This window comes from Triticum aestivum, chromosome 3B (assembly GCF_018294505.1).
Source record: "Triticum aestivum cultivar Chinese Spring chromosome 3B, IWGSC CS RefSeq v2.1, whole genome shotgun sequence".
In the NCBI taxonomy this organism is placed as follows: Eukaryota; Viridiplantae; Streptophyta; class Magnoliopsida; order Poales; family Poaceae; genus Triticum; species Triticum aestivum.
In genome coordinates this window covers 806,674,394-806,685,762 of record NC_057801.1, presented here as the reverse complement: position 1 = coordinate 806,685,762, position 11,369 = coordinate 806,674,394, and positions in this window count along the sequence as shown.

Below are 11,369 nucleotides of genomic sequence, written 5' to 3'. Positions count from 1 at the left end.
GATGTCATCTTGGGTATGAATTGGCTGACTCAGTACCAAGTATGCATAAATTGTGTGACCCGGGAAGTCAATTTGACCGGACAAGACGGACAAGCTACCAAGTTTATTGCTCGTAGAAGCATACCCTCCAAGGAAATGGTTTTTACAGCAATTGCAGAAATGGAATTAATCCCGGTGGTCAGTGAGTTTCCCGATGTATTCCCAGAAGAACTGCTAGGCATGCCCCCTGACCGAGAGCTTGAGTTTCCAATAGAACTTGTGGCCGGAACCACACCAATACACAAGAAATATTATCGAATGCCGTCATCCGAGTTGGTGGAGCTAAAGAAACAGCTTGATGAAATGCTCCAAAAAGGATATATCCGCCCCAGTTCCTCGCCATGGGCATCACCCGCTATTTTTGTGGACAAGAAAGAAGGCAGCCTTCGCATGTGTGTGGACTACCGACAGTTGAATGATGTCACGATCAAAAACAAATACCCTCTGCCAAGAATTGATGATTTGTTTGATCAACTCAGTGGAGCGAAGGTATTCTCAAAAATTGATTTGTGGACTGGATATTACCAGCTCAAAATTAAAAAGGAGGATATTCCCAGGACCACATTCACCACTCGCTACGGTCTTTATGAATATACAGTCATGTCCTTCGGCCTCACCAACGCCCCTGCCTTCTTCTTGCACATGATGAGCAAAGTGTTCATGGATTTCCTTGATAAGTTCGTGGGCGTCTTCATCGATGATATACTTATTTATTCAAGAAATGAAGAAGAGTATAAAGGATACCTCCGTGCAGTGCTACAACGACTCTGTGAGCACGAGACGTACGCCAAGTTCAGTAAATGCGGGTTTTGGCTCAAGCAAGTTGGGTTCCTCGGGCATATTCTATCCGCTGAAGGAATAGCCGTGGACCCAAGCAAAGTAAAAGACGTGCTCGACTGGTTGTCACCCGCCACCGTGTCTCAAATCCGGAGTTTTCTTGGATTAGCCGGATATTACCGTCGATTCATTGAAGGGTTCTACATGATTGCTAAGCCCATGACGGGGTTTCTTAAAAAGGATAAGAGGTTTGAATGGACGTTAGACGGTGAGAAAAGTTTCACCGAGTTAAAGAAGCGCTTAACAACTGCGCCGCTATTAACACTTCCAGATATCTACCGCAGCTTTGACGTATATTGCGACGCTTCCTGACAAGGACTTGGGTGCGTGCTTATGCAAGATGACAAGGTAGTAGCCTACGCCGCACGGCATCTACGACCCCATGAATCCAATTACCCCACACATGATTTGGAATTGGCCGCGGTAGTTCATGCTTTAAAAATTTGGAGACACTACCTCATTGGAAAAAGGTGCCAAATTTTTACCGACCACAAAAGTCTCAAATACATATTTACTCAGCCAGATTTAAACCTCCGTCAGCGAAGATGGCTGGAGTAGGTCAAGGATTATTATCTTGGAATAAATTACCATCTGGGTAAGGCCAACGTTGTTGCCGATGCACTCAGTCGAAAGCCCGTCAGTTTAAACATCATGCTAGAGTCTCTGCCTTCTGAACTCAAAGAAGAAATTGCTCAGCTCAACCTGGTCATTGTTGAGGCTGGTCTTGCCAATGTTCTGACAGTCACTCCTACTCTTGAGGAAGAAATCCGCAAGGCCCAGCCCAGCGATGCCAAACTGCAGAAACGCATCAAGTCATCCGATTTCTCAAAGGATCACTACGGTACCCTCCGATTCAGGGGAAGGATTTGTGTGCCTAATCAAGCTGACCTAAAGCAGAAAAATTTGTCAGAAGCCCACGAGTCCTCGTTTTCAATCCACCCTGGAGGCACAAAAATGTATGAAAACCTTCGACAAATATTCTGGTGGGATGGAATGAAGAAAGACATTGCTTATTTCATGGCATGTTGCGACATTGGCAACAAGGTTAAGGAGGAATATCAGAAACCAGCCGGACTTCTCCAACCACTGACCGTGTCACAATGGAAATGGGACGATGTATGTATGGATTTCATCACAGGATTACCCAGGACCCGATGAGGCAATAATGCGATCTGGGTCATAGTGGATACATTAACCAAGGTGGCTCACTTCCTCCCAGTCAAAACCTCATACCGAGCAGATGAGCTTGACCGACTGTATGTATCCAGGATTGTCAGTGTCGGTGTCAAAACTGGCGGATCTCGGGTAGGGGGTCCCGAACTGTGCGTCTAGGAGGATGGTAACAGGAGACAAGGGACACGATGTTTTTACCCAGGTTCGGGCCCTCTCGATGGAGGTAAAACCCTACTCCTGCTTGATTAATATTGATGATATGGGTAGTACAAGAGTAGATCTACCACGAGATTGGAGTGGCTAAACCCTAGAAGCTAGCCTATGGTATGATTGTTGTTCGTCCTATGGACTAAAACTCTCCGGTTTATATAGACACCGGGGAGGGCTAGGGTTACACAGAGTCGGTTACAATGGGAGGAGATCTTCATATCGTATCGCCAAGCTTGCCTTCCACGCCAAGGAAAGTCCCATCCGGACACGGGACGGAGTCTTCAATCTTGTATCTTCATAGTCCGGGAGTCCGGCCAAAGGTCTTAGTCCGGCCATCCGGACACCCCCTAATCCAGGACTCCCTCAGTAGCCCCTGAACCAGGCTTCAATGACGACGAGTCCGGCGCGCAAGTTGTCTTCGGCATTGCAAGGCGGGTTCCTCCTCCGAATATTCCATAGAAGATGTTGAACACCAGGGTAGTGTCCGGCTCTGCAAAATAAGTTCCACATTCCACCGTAGAGAGAATAATATTTGCATCAATCGGATCTGCTGACGTATTCCGCGGCGTGACATCATGCCACGGCCAGGCTTTTATTCATTTTACTGTTCCACCTCAGCGCGTTTAGCGAGGTGGATTCCTTGGCACTTCTTGTCAAAGTAGAGATCATGTCCCCTTATTCCAGGATTCTCATCAATACGGGCGTGGGTAACCCAACCGCGCCATTAACCACGGCGCTTGGGAGATAAGCGAGTTTTATTAGGCCGGTGGGGGGCTCGTAGTTTTGGCCACCCATATAAGGGGATAAGAATCCGCCCTTTCCATTCACGCCTTCTTCCTCTTCTGCTTATCCGTCCCTGCGTGCTCGAGCTCCAGCGCCCAAGCCCGCACTTCCCACCTCAACCTTCTCCAACCATGTCCGTAGCGGGAGGTAGATGGATGGCCTCCTCCGTCACGGAGGGGCGAATCAAAAAGTTGAGGAAGGTCGGATACTTGTCTAACGACATCGTGCACCGGCTTCCAGATGTAGAGCTACTCATCCCCACTCCCAGGCCCCATGAGAGGGTTGTTTTTCTTCCCCATTTCCTTCGCGGACTGGGTTTTCCTCTTCACTCGTTCGTCCGGGGGCTCATGTTATACTATGGCCTGGATTTCCACGATCTGGCCCCGAACTTCATCCTCAATATCTCGGCGTTTATCATCGTGTGTGAGGCCTTCTTCCGCATCCAGCCTCACTTTGGCCTATGGCTGAAGATCTTCAGCATCAAGCCGAAGGTTGTGAAAGGCCGACAAGCAGAATGCGGAGGTGCTATGGTGGGCAAGATGGCCAACGTCACTTGGCTCGAGGGTGCCTTTGTGGAAACCATCAAAGGGTGGCAATCGGAGTGGTTCTATATCACTGAGCCGCGTGACCCTAAGTGGGCAGCGGCCCCCGAATTTCGATCCGGCATCCCCACCCGGCTCACATCTTGGAAAGAGACGGGCCTGTCGTGGGGCAATCTGGAAGAGGTGACCGGACTCCAAACCTGCGTCCGAGACCTGGTGACCAAGAAGGTCAAGCTTGTCAACGTAGTCCAGGTCATGCTCTTCCGCCGGATCCTCCCGTGTCAACGACGGGACTTCAATTTGTGGGAGTTCGACCCGGCCCAGCACCAGACTCTATCCCGGCTCTTCGAAACGAAGCACGAGGATGCCTGGAAGGTGCTTTTCAAGAGTTCTGAGGTCTCCCCTCCCGTCACCGAGGATCGCGGATTCTGCGCCAAACGTCAAGCCTCTGAAGTAAGCTTACATTTAGTCCCTTACGGGCTACACGAATTTCATAGTGTGACTTTATGTGGGATCTAAACTCCCGTTCCTTTGACAGGACTGGAAGAGGACATCCGGACAGTTTGACTGTCCAGCCCCTTTGCCCGAAGGCCCAGCAGACGCATGCCTAGCGAAGCTATTGGTTCCGGCACCTCACGTGGTGCCGGAGAAGAAGGCCAAGGAGGAGGCCACGGGGACCCGAAAGAGTTCCCGGCGCCCGGTGGTGTCGGATTCATCGCCCGACAACCCCGACGCGCCCTCCGCTTCGGAAGACGAGGAGGAGGAAGGAGAAGAAGAAGCCTCTCCCCCTCCAACGGGGGGAGGAAAGAAAAGGAAGGCCGCCCCAACTAGGGAGGCCGGAGGGTCCAAGAAGGGGAAGACCCATCTACCGGACTACGCCTCCGATGCCGAAGACGTCGGGGAGGAATGGCCATCCAGGGTCAAGCCCCTGGCAAAGTCATAAGTGTCCGGTTACCCGAATGACTCATGGCGCTCTTCTATTATTTGGTAATGTCTAACGCCGAATTTTAATCATGCAGTCCGCCCAGAGCTCAGCTCGGTGATTCGTCGAGCGGCTCCCTGAATTCGTCGGATGTGAACAGCGCTTCGCTTCCGACGGCCTCCTCCCCGCTCCCTGCGGATGACGCCGAGGTGGGGTCCCGAAAGGGACTAAACCAGGAGGAGGTGGTCCTGGAGGCGCCGCAAGGCGATCTCCCGGACTCCAGGCCCGAAGGGGGTAAAGCCCCGAGGGATCTAAGTCCGGCCCCGGGCCGGACACTGCTCCGGAACCATCAGCGGTTCCAGAGTCCGACAGGCGGCGCCTCCATAAGAAGGGCAAGCCTGCGACGCCGGCGACTTCCGTCCATCCGGAGGCGCCGGACAATTTGCTGGAGGCGCTTAACGGCGCCTCCATCGACGAGGAACACCGCACTGTTATGAGTGCGGTGATTCAGAAGGTTCAGTCCGCCAAGAGCGGGCTGACGGAAGCCTGTACAAGCCTGTTAACGGGCTTTGAGGTATGTGTTCAAAAACATATAAAAAATATTACCGCATAGACAGTAGCCCCTGATGCTCAGTTCGGTGTTCGGAAAGAAAAGCGAGCTGAGGATCTAAAAAGATATACGCAGGAGTCTAATAGAAATATGTCAATATGGGAATGCAGGCTGCGCTGCTGACCTCTGCCGCACTGACTGCGGAGGTCAATGCATTGAAGGAAAGCCTCGAGCGGTCCGAGAGCGAGCTCGGCCGTGCCAAGAAGCAGCTCGAGGATAAAGAGGGTACATAGTACCTCCTGTAAATGTATATAGAAATACTTGGTTGCAAAATAATAACAGGACCAACGTTAATGTTGCAGGAGCCACGACCGAGGTGGCGACCCTGAAGGAGGCGGTCTCCAAGGCCGAAAAGAGTGCGACCTTGGAGCGCACCGAGCGAGAGAAGCAGGAGGCGCGGGTGGCGGAGGTGCGGCAAGAGCTCCAGGCTCTCGTGGAAAAACACGAGAGTTTGGAGCGTGACTCAAAGACTCGAGAGTCCGAGCTTGCCTCGGCTCTTGAGAGTGCCAAGACCGCTAAGGCCGAAGCCCAGAAGGCCCTTCAGGAGATCGAGGCGATGAAGAAGATAGCGGCGGGTAAGGCATTCTTTATGCAAAGCAAAAATATAAAAGTTAATTATCTGCTACTTACCCGAATCTGGAGCTCTCGAGGAGCGTTCGCCGATCTGCCCGTTAGTGTGTCTGATGCCGCCGCATACTACCGAGCCGAAGAGGGGAGCTCGACAGAAAAAGTGTTCTGGTCTCAGTATGCTGAGGCCGAACATCCGGTGCCCCTGAGCGACCAGCTGAAGCAGCTGGTCGAGCTCCACAAGGTGGCCGAACAGGCCATGAAGGGCCTCATAGCTCGGCTGTGGCCTGGAGAAGTCATGCCTGGGAGCTACTTCGGTCTGGTGCGGCGGCTGGTGGACGCGTGTCCGTGGATTGAGGTCGTCAAGCGCTCCGTTTGTATTGAAAGTGCCCGTCGGGCCCTTGCCCGTGCTAACGTGCACTGGGGCAAGCTAGACGCGGAGAAGCTGTTGAGGGATGCGCCACCGCCGGGCAAGGAGTATCGTACGGCCGAGATGTATCATAATGGCGTTCTGAAGGGTGCCCGCCATATAGCGGATGAGTGCTCCAAAGATGTAATTTTTGAGTAGACTCGCATTTGTTATCCTGTACGCTGAAGCTTTGTTCATATGCGTTAAGGAACGCTTGTTAATTCAAAATATTACTTTCTATGCGGCTGTTTATCAAATCTGAGAGATGCAAGTCATCGTCTTTGACCCCCATGCCATGAGTGCTGGGGTGTTCGGGATAAACCTGAACGCCCTTGTTCCCATTCTTGGGTCCATCTAGTGAGGCGTTCAGCACAACGAACCAGGCCGTCGGACTTATAATGCTTTATGACTCTCACTTAGACATAGAATTCTATAATTTTAAATTTCGGCGAAGCCCCTAATATTTGGAAGACCGAGTTCGGGGCGCTATCCACGCCTAGGCCGGATAAGCCCGGTTCCTCGCTCGAAGCGGCATAAGTCTTTAAGGACTCGAAGAAACCTCGCGAACAACGACCGGTCTCTCGCACTATCATGACAGTCAGTTTTAGCTTTCTCTACTGAGGTGTTAACCCAGCTCAACTAGGGCACAATCGCAGTAGTTCTCCCAGCGCTACCTTAGCCAACAATGCGGAACGTAAGGTACCAAAACATGGGAGCCGGGCAAACCCAACTATTGACCAAAGACATGATTCGGAGCCGATGCATATAGTGCTATAAGTTCGGGGTGCCGCACTCGTGAGAGTGTTCGGTCTTCTCACACCATGTTATGGGGTGTTGTAAGCCCCTGGTGTATTGTCCGCACCAAAGTGTACGGTTGCAGAATGTCATGACTGAACATATTTGTATATAAAAAATAGATAAGTACAATAATAGGTAAGAGCTATATATTGTTTATTAAAAAAGGGCTGCTGCGAAAGCAGAACGATACAAGAAGTGCGGTAAGCAAGAGATGGGAGTATTTGACATGTTCCCCTCCAGGGGCAAGCTGCGGGATTGTAAGTAAAACAGGTATTAAACTCGTTATAGAGACCACCTGGACTTTTGACGTGGCTTGCGCTCTCCCTGGCTGTTGCATCGTGGGTTCGGCGAGTGTATTGCCGGACAGGCCTTCCGAATAGTTGGGTCCTGAAAGTGTGTAAAAAGGAAAACGGCAAAATAGGGAGCCCCTTAGTGCGGTTGAGCCGCATTCTGGGCGTGCCGTTGTTGTGCCCCTCCCCTTATGCCCATGGTATCTCTAAGGCGTAATTATGTACGTGTGGTACCAGTATCGCCATTTGGCGGGGGCTGGGGTTGGGGCCGCACTGCTATGCTTGCTCGGAACGTGCCAGCCGGATATGTTGTAGGTTACTTCGGGCTCGCTTGACGTTGTCTAGACCTTTGACGCCTGGATTGGAGAACTGCCTTGAGAGGCTACACTGCACTTCCGCTGCCAGGGCCGCCGTGTGCTCCTCCGTTCGGAGAGAGCGTACAGTGTTTCCGTTTACCGTGATGACTCCGTGAGGTCCTGGCATCTTGAGCTTGAGATATGCGTAGTGCGGCACCGCATTGAATTTTGCAAATGCGGTTCATTCAAGCAGGGCATGATAGCCGTTGCGGAATGGGACTATGTCGAAGATTAACTCCTCGCTCCGGAAGTTATCCGGGGATCCGAAGAACACTTGAGTGTAATCGAGCCTGTACAGTTGGCCTCTACACCTGGTATGACACCTTTGAAGGTTGTCTTTGTGGGTTTAATCCTTGAAGGATTGATGCCCATTTTTCGCACTGTGTCCTGGTAAAGCAGGTTCACGCTACTGCCGCCGTCCATTAGGACTCTGGTAAGGTGAAATCCGTCGATAATTGGGTCTAGGACCAGTGCGGCGAATCCGCTGTGACGGATGCTGGTGGGATGGTTCCTTCGATCGAAGGTGATCGGGTAGGAGGACCATGGGTTGAACTTTGGGGCGACTGGCTCCAATGCATAGACGTCCTTGAGAGCACGATTCCGCTCCCTTTTGGGGATGTGGGTTGCGTATATCATGTTCACCGTCCGAACTTGCGGGGGATATCCCTTTCGTCCTTTGTTGTTCGGCGGTCGGGGCCCCTCCTCGTCATCGCTATGTAGCCCCTTGTCTCTGGTTTCGGCACTTAACTTGCCTGCCTGCTTGAACACCCAACAATCCCTGTTGGTGTGATTGGCTGGCTGTTCGGGGGTGCCGTGTATCTGGCACAAGCGATCGAGTATCCGGTCTAAGCTGGATGGGCCCTGAGGGTTTCTTTTGAATGGCTTCTTCCGGTGACCCGGTTTAGAGACTCTGAATCCAGCATTGACTGCCGTATCTTCAGTATTATCACCGTTAATGCGGCGCTTATGCTTGTTGTGACGTGACCTGTCATTGTTGTCCTTGATATCCGAATTGCCAGGGCTTTTGGTTATGTTATTGCTACGATCTAGCCAGCTGTCTTCTCCCGCACAAAAGCGGGTCATGAGTGTCGTGAGGGCTGCCATAGATTTCGGCTTTTCCTGTCCTAGGTGCCGGGCAAGCCATTCGTCTCGGATCTTGTGCCTGAAGGCTGCAAGGGCCTCGGCGTCCGGACAGTCGACTATTTGGTTTTTCTTGGTTAGGAACCGTGTCCAAAATTGTCTGGACGATTCCTCTGGCTGCTGTATTATGTGGCTTAGGTCATCGGCGTCTGGTGGTCGCACATACGTGCCCTGGAAGTTGTCAAGGAATGCGGATTCCAGGTCCTCCCAACAACTAATCGACTCCGCTGGCAGGCTGTTAAGCCAATGTCGAGATGGTCCTTTAAGCTTGAGGGGGAGGTATTTGATGGCGTGCAGATCATCACCACGGGCCATGTGGATATGAAGGAGATAATCCTCGATCCATACCGCAGGATCTGTTGTGTCATCGTATGATTCGATGTTTACGGGGTTTGAAGCCTCGGGGATTTGATGATCCATTACTTCGTCTGTGAAGCATAGTGTGTGTTCGGCGCTCCTGTACTGGGCTATATCACGACGCAGCTCGGACGAGCTTGGTCTGTTGTATTCGGCCGGGCCATACTTATTATGTCCGGTGTGACGGCTAGCGTCACGTGAAGCGGGGCGCCCATGCGATCCGTAGATCGATCTTGTTTGCCTTGCCTTATTCTCCAAGATGGCTCGCAGGTCTGTTGCATCTCCTCGTACACTAGTATGTTTTGAGCGGTGCCGGGGTGCGGCTTGGGTCGAGGGCCTGAAGGCCTCTCTATCGCGGCCACAGGGTGGCCGATCGGGCGCATCGTACGCTGGTGATGTTGGTTTAGTTGCTTCCTCCTCAAGTTGGGGTAGCAGCCTGCGCTTTGGGTAGCTCTTGGATGGGCGTTCTAGTTTATACTCTTCGGCCTCCAGGACTTCGGTCCATCTGTCGGCTAGCAAGTCTTGGTCAGCTCTAAGCTGCTGCTGTTTCTTCTTGAGGCTGCTTGCCATGGCTACGAGCCTGCGTTTGAAACACTCTTTTTCGACGGGATCCTCTGGCACGACGAATTCGTCGTCGTCGAGGCTTGCCTCGTCTTCGGAGGGAGGCATATAATTGTCGTCCTCATCCTCTTTGTCGGCCGCTCTCTCATGAGGGCTGGATCCTTCATCCTACTGCACTGAATCCTGCTGGAGGGGGTTGTCTTCGGCACTGTCCGGCGTGTTGTTATCTCCGGTGCCGGAATCGCCGTTTTTGCTTTGGCGGGACTTAGAGCGGCGCCGCTGACGTCGGTGCTTGGGTTGCTTCTTGGTGGGATCGTCCTCCGTTTTCTCCTCGCCATCCCCCGCTTTAGGGGTGTCCACCATGTATATGTCATATAACGAGGTGGCTTTCCAGTTCCCTATAGGTGCTGGTTCTTGATTGTCTCCTTCATCGGCGTCCATGCCGTCGATGTCTTCGGAGTCAAAGTCGAGCATGTCGGTTAAATCATCGACAGTGGCTATGAAGTGGGTGGTGGGTAGGCTTCGAATTTCTTCGTCGTTCGCATCCCAACCGTGTTGGTTGTAGTTCGTCCAGGGCTCGCCTGACAAAGAGAGAGACTTTAATGAATTCAGGATATCACCAAAAGGCGAGTGCAGAAAGATGTCCGCGGCGGTGAACTCCATGACCGGGGCCCAATCGGGCTTAATCGGAAGAGGTGCGGGATTTAGAGAGTCTGGATCGGAGTTCGGCACCTTGGAGTCACGGGCCTTGCGAAGGACTAGGCTGGTATCCGGCTCTATCACCGTAGAGGTTGCAGCTTCTGGGGCGGCGTCCAACTGTCCGTCCCCGACTGGCGCAGTGGGCTCCGAGCTAATGGTTGGACCAAACACCTGAGCGACGCTGTGGGTGTTGTCCGACGGCAGAGGTAAATCATGCCCATCGTGACCGTGCGGCGTGCCCGGTCGTGGCTCGAATCCGTCGAAGATCAAGTCCCCGCGGATGTCGGCCGTGTAGTTTAAGCTTCCAAACCTGACCTGATGGCCAGGGGCGTAGCTTTCAATCTTCTCCAGATGGCCAAACGAGTTGGCACGCAGTGCGAAGCCGACGAATACGAAGATCTGTCCGGGGAGAAAAGTCTCATCCCGGACCGCATCGCCATTGACGAGCGAAGAATCCATCGGGCCTAAAGGCGACGACACAGAGGAACTGTCAATGAAAGCACCAATGTCGGTGTTAAAACCGGCGGATCTCGGGTAAGGGGTCCCGGACTGTGCGTCTAGGCGGATGGTAACAGGAGACAAGGGACACGATGTTTTTACCCAGGTTTGGGCCCTCTCGATGGAGGTAAAACCCTACTCCTACTTGATTATTATTGATGATATGGGTAGTACAAGAGTAGATCTACCATGAGATCAGAGTGGCTAAACCCTAGAAGCTAGCCTATGGTATGATTGTTGTTCGTCCTACGGACTAAAACTCTCCGGTTTATATAGACACTGGAGAGGGCTAGGGTTACACAGAGTCGGTTACAATGGGAGGAGATCTTCATATCGTATCGCCAAGCTTGCCTTCCACGCCAAGGAAAGTCCCATCCGGACACGGGACAGAGACTTCAATCTTGTATCTTCATAGTCCGGGAGTCCGGCCAAAGGTCTTAGTCCGGCCATCCGGACACCGCCTAATCCAGGACTCCCTCAGTCAGTTTACATGGAGTTCCCAGAACCATCACTACTGACCGAGGTTCACTTTTCACCTCTACTTTCTGGACACGTCTCCATCAAGCCCTTGGGACGGA